This window comes from Artibeus jamaicensis, unplaced genomic scaffold (genome assembly GCF_021234435.1).
Source record: "Artibeus jamaicensis isolate MK-2021 breed Jamaican fruit bat unplaced genomic scaffold, CSHL_Jam_final scaffold_369, whole genome shotgun sequence".
In the NCBI taxonomy this organism is placed as follows: domain Eukaryota; kingdom Metazoa; phylum Chordata; class Mammalia; order Chiroptera; family Phyllostomidae; genus Artibeus; species Artibeus jamaicensis.
The window spans coordinates 9,862,855-9,868,362 of record NW_026522042.1 but is presented as its reverse complement, the minus strand read 5'-3'; the positions used below and the strand labels follow the sequence as shown (position 1 = coordinate 9,868,362).

The 5,508-nt window shown below is 48.3% G+C and overlaps 1 long non-coding RNA gene across 1 annotated transcript; it reads right to left on the bottom strand.

The window, feature by feature from the left end:
- Window positions 1-3,143: 3,143 nt before the first annotated feature.
- Window positions 3,144-5,114, bottom strand: LOC119036961 (uncharacterized). Its single transcript, XR_005080119.2, has 3 exons — window positions 4,867-5,114; window positions 4,280-4,358; window positions 3,144-3,676 (listed from the first exon to the last, which is right to left on the bottom strand). It is a non-coding gene; the product is annotated as an uncharacterized LOC119036961 (long non-coding RNA).
- Window positions 5,115-5,508: the final 394 nt, after the last annotated feature.

The following is a 5,508-nucleotide window of genomic DNA, read 5'->3' as shown; positions in this document are numbered from 1 at the left end:
TTGCCCAGATCTTTTATGGGCACCGTATTCTTCAGTTTTTTAAATAATTTGACTCATTGTGTGAGTTGATAATATAATGCGTGTCATGTCCAAACAGCATAAAAAACCACCTGGTAAGAAAGCGAGTCCTTCCCTTTTCTTCTGGCTCCATTTCCTTTTCTGAAAACTATCGCTGCTACCCATTTGTTATCTGCCTTTTCACAAGTTTTCTATGTATTTCTATATAACTTGTGTATGTTTGTTTTTCCATGCAAATATTATGCTAGAAACACTCTCTGAAACTTTTCTAATGTAACAGGATCATATAGAAGACCTTCCTTCTTTGTACAGTACTTCATTCCACAGGTACACCACGCCCTGCCTGACCAGTCTCTGTTTGTGGGCATTCAGCGGTTTATATCTTTGGCTGTCATAATATTTCAAAGAGCATATTCGCCCAGTGATGTTACTTTGCACATGTGAGTGTGCCAACCAAATACCAAGGGGCAGAAGGTGTGAGCGTTTTAAATCTGAGAGATGCCATAAAGGACTATGATCGCATGATAATGTCTTCCGATGACCAACATGGGACTCTTCTACGAGGGAGGAGTCTCCCAAAGAAGCCCCGCGATGCATGGAGCCAACGACTTGGTTGGCCCATCTGGGCCCAGCTGCCAGGTGGACGCAGCAGCCAGGACCTAACGCTGCCGAGCAGAACAACAGGCTAGAGGCAGAGATGTTTGGGGCTTGTGGCAGGGAGGTGAGAGGGGTGAGGGGAGCAGATCAAGGCTCTGAGAATTGAGGCCAGTCTGGCTAAAGATGCCAAGGCACGTGTGGCTCAGGAAGGGTGACTACCTGGACAAGATCACTGTGCTGTTGTGAAGGAGGGAGTGTGGAGAGGGGAGAGGGGCAGGGAGAGGGCAGGAGCACTGGCCCTGGGCTTGGAGTGAGAAGATCCAGGCTGGGCTTCCAGCTCCATCCCTCGCTACTAGAGCTGAGCCACCTTGGAACGAGCAAGGTAGCAGAGCCAGCTTCCCAAGGTGGCCGTGAGGGATGGAGAGAGCTGTGTGGGAAGACGCCCAGTAAACAGTATGAACCCAGCAACGGGTGGAGTCTCAATGCATTTAGGTTTCAACATGTTTAGGCGCCAGGGAATATCATCTTCAGAAAGTTCACAGAACATCAGCTTCATAAAAGCTGAGCGGGCTGCTCTGGCTTGTTCTCTGCTGTGGCCCCTGTGCCCAGAATTGTGGCCGAGGCTGAATCAGGGCTCTTGAGTATTCACTGAGTGAGTGAAGTGCAGGCCACGGCTACACAGCTGAGGGACTGGCTGCGGCCGGAGGTATAGTTTGGGGAGTTCCACATTTATCATTATTAGTCTAAACCTTAGAAGGAAAACCTAACTGTGGAGGTATTTTATGGAAATTTGTTGATTGAATAGATGGATGAATGGACTTCTCGGAGTGCTTTCAGAAATTGTTTCATGCAGTGGCTGGGCACCCCAAGCCTTAGGCGAGGCAAATATTATTTTTATCTGAAATATGCCTATTACAGTGACTTGGACTGTTGACAGTTACTCCATATTTTATTTTCCTGTATTTTAAAACTATTTTCGACCCATGCTTTGGTTGGAATAGATTAATAACATACTTTAGACCCTGTTGTTCGCCACAGAATTCTAAAGCCTGCTTTAAATATGAATGCGGCTTATGTCTCCATGTAAAAGTATGCAGATAAGGAAGAACTTCTCAAACTTTCTCACTGGTCAAGGATCGGGTTTGCAAAATGAAATGAGGAACTTGGGTTAGATGATCTTGCATGTCCTCTTCTGCCCTAAAATCGTAGAGTTTTGTGAATAAAAGCATAAGGGGACGAGCAGAGGTTTAATAAAAAGAGGAAAAAAACAGGGACGGAAGCTGCACGGGGCGTAACGATGAACACCGGGCATTTGCAGTGTTCACTGAGGGCCAGGCCCCGGAGGCCTTGCTCCCTGAGCCCTCACAGCGCCTACAAAAGGGGTGACGGACATTCTGCCTGGGGTCAGCGGCTGGAAAGGAGGTATCTCTCTAAGCAGGTACCATAATTTGCAGCAGCACTTGTGCCAACAACAACAAGCTTTGCAAAAGAAATCGCTGCCCTGAGTCAAAGAGCTGCCTTCCCCTGAGCCAAAGGGCTGCTGAATCTGGGGGTGGGTCTCCAGTCACAACCGACAGTCCGGGACGATGTCACCTGTGGCTCTGGAGGACAGGGTTCTGTGTGGTTGTGACCTCACGGAGCAGGGCTTTTTCGCTGGTCTTGTCCCTTTCTCCAGAATCAGCTCTTCTGTCCCTGACTGGTGACGATGCTCTTCTCCCATCTGCTTTCCCATTTTGTTGTGAACTGGCCTAACCCAGTTGAGCAGCACAGGGTGCTCGGGTTCTTTTTATTTTTCTTGGGTTTCTGTCAGTAATCAGAGGCAGGTGAGGACTCCACACCTCCAGTGTGGTCGCTACACTGCAGGTGATAAAAGCAAGAAAGACAAACTCTGCCCCCACACCAACATGACAAACCGCCCTGAAAGCACACAACGCACTGACTTCAGGCCCCTGCCCTTTCGGATGCCCCCATTTATATGGAATATTTGGAGCAAATGCCATGACATCCTAGAGGCAGGGTTTGCTTAACCTTGTAGTTGCCACTGAATAACCAGAATCCTCCAAGCCAGCCCTGAACGTAGGACTATTTAGAAATTCAACCTTGGGAACCATTTTAATGTGTGAAGAGACTTAAATTCTTAAACCCTTCTAGCCTCACAGTTGGCAAACTATAGTGCACAGGCCAAATCTGGTCTGTGCCTGTTTTTGTAAATAAAGTTTTATTGGGACACAGCCATGACAATTTATTCCCATGTAATCTGTGGCTGATTCTGTGCAACAGTGACAGAGTTTGAGGGATTGCAACAGGGGTTATTTGCCTGCAAAGCCAAAGTTAATTTACCATTTGATGCTTTATATGAAGTTTTCTGACCACTGCACTAGCCGGTCCACATATACATGAAGCACTGCTGTTTTCAGCAGTGAAAAGCCATTGTTAATATTCATATCACTAATTAGCAAAACCTCTGGTGTGGAGCAGAGGTAAAGGGAGCTGGAGTGGGGACAGCAGCTGCCTCTGGCATGTGGCCTCCTTGTCAAGTAGGAGAGGCCATCCCCACGATGCAGGTGTCCCTCTGGAGCAGTAACAGCCTCCGTGCACTTGTGAAAACCAGCACACATTTAGAGAACATTGTCAGTTTGGAAAGTTTGAAGGTAAATGGCAGTCATCACAATACTTTTTTTTAATTGCTTCTCAAAACCCATTTTTGGTATGGTTATGGTTAAACCTTCAGACAACTCTCAAATCAATAATAATATTAAGCCCAGAGTTTGAAAAGTATGTTAACTAATCGGACCCCAGTGCAACAGCTAAGACAGAACAGGTTTGGTATTATCCCATTTTACAAGATGAAAACCAGAAGGTCAGCAAGCCCACCCAGCTTCGTTACAGCTGCGGGGCTGGTGAGTGATGGGGGGAGACCCGAAGTGGACGCTTCTCATCCTCCAGGTGGTGTGCTCTCTCCTCGGCACCGGGGCAGCTTCCCAGTCCCAACGGCTCATTAACCATCTTCTCGGAGCAAACTTGAAAGATCTTAACTTCAGTCTATAGAAATAGATGCCCTCTTCAGAAAAAAAAAAATAACATTCTTAGAACTTTCTTGACTACTTTGCAAACTATCGTTACCCCCTTTCTTCACATTTTTTTGAAGTCTGGAAGTTATGGGGCCACCACTGGTTCCAGGATTGGGTACTCAGGGTGGGGAGACGTTTCCCAGAGGAGTCAAAGGAATGAAGGTAGATGCTTGAAAATGAATCTGTTTCGTCAATCACATAACACATGACCCTACAGAGTCAAAGAAGGCTTTGAAGGGCCACCCTGACCTGGAAGTCTTTTACTACAGCACAGAGGAACAGCGTTCCAGTAATCGACTCACACCTGCCAGATGAGGGAGCAGCTCACTATCAGGTCCACCAGCTCCCCCACCTCCCCCTACAGTGCGGGGCTCTACTCCGAGCTACGCTGCGAGCTGTGTCCCACCGCCGGGGAAGTTCGCCTATCACTGCTCGTCTGGGCGGGGGTTGTTAGAGATGGTGAGCTATCTCTCCTCAGCCTTTTCTCAGTCACTTTCCCTGTGACTCCCACCCTCAGTCTCCCATAACCTAGTCCTCCCCATCCGGGCTGGGTCAAGCCCACAGGTGGCACTGGTGCATTTTGATTCTTCCACCTGCAGGGTCTGAGCTTCTCCTCCAATCCAGTCCTTTTATATACATTGGCTCCCACGGGCCCCGTCCATACCGTAACTTCTGGGGAAGAAGGAAAAGGGGTAGGTATTATATTCGGGAATAAGAATCTTAATGTGTGAGTCCAAGAAGGAAGTTGGAGGTCATCTATTCAGACCCCGATGGCTGCCTGCGGTGATTTGGATCTTAAGTCATAACCATATGGATTCTACTAGCAAACGAGGTCTCTCGTTGGAGACTTCTAACAACTTTAAAGCAACAACTCAGTAGTGTAAAGAGACAAAAATGAGTTCAGGCGTGAGTCCACTGGGAGCTGCTACAGCAGCAGGGATGGGAGCAGAAGCCCTGTGTGTGCCTCAGGCGGCACCGCCTCGGAACAGCTGGGACTCCTCCGTGCGATTCTCCTCACTGATGTCTGATGGTGCGTGGAAATAGCCATGTTGGAAACAAGACGGGACCCTCCAAAGGTCGCAGTCAAGATTAAATAAATATTTATGATCCAGCCTCAACAGAGAAAGGGGGAAAGTGCCCAACAAAGTCTTGAATTGTGATTTTGGGGAAGAAGACTTACCTTGCTTCTGAAGATAGTTTACTTTTCACATAGTAATAACTTCTGGATTATGTAGTGAGTCATAGTAACACAGAAAGAATCTCAAAAGCTCAGTGCCTTAAAATCACCAAGGTCTCTTTTCCATCCATGGGACATACCCACTGGGAGTGTTGACTTCATGCTGCGACCCGGGGTTACAGCCTGGTCAGTCTGTGGAGCCTGGCTGACCCCTGGGAGGAGGGAATGAGAGCTTTGGAACGGCTTGAACCAGCAATTACTGCTCCAGCCCGGAGCCCTGCTCGCTCACAACTCATTGGCCAGCACTGGTCACATGCCGCTCACTCACTGAGGACCAGGAAGCACAATCCTACTGGGACCCTGGAAGACAGCGGAAAGCATGTATAAAATAGTACTCACGACGTCCACCTGTCGTTAAGGTTTAAAGGACAAAGTCTGGTCCAGAGTGTGTGCAGGACCATGCACGCCAAATGCTTCTGGTCACACAGACAAGTTGCCCCTTTAAGAGGGAGCACGCCCCGCAGCTCGAGGCTCTGCCCAAGGCCTGTGCGCTGGGAGGGTGAACTCGGAGACCTCCCTGGAAGGTTACAAAACGCTGACGCCGGGGTTTTCACTCCACAGATTGTACTTTAATCAACCTGAGGT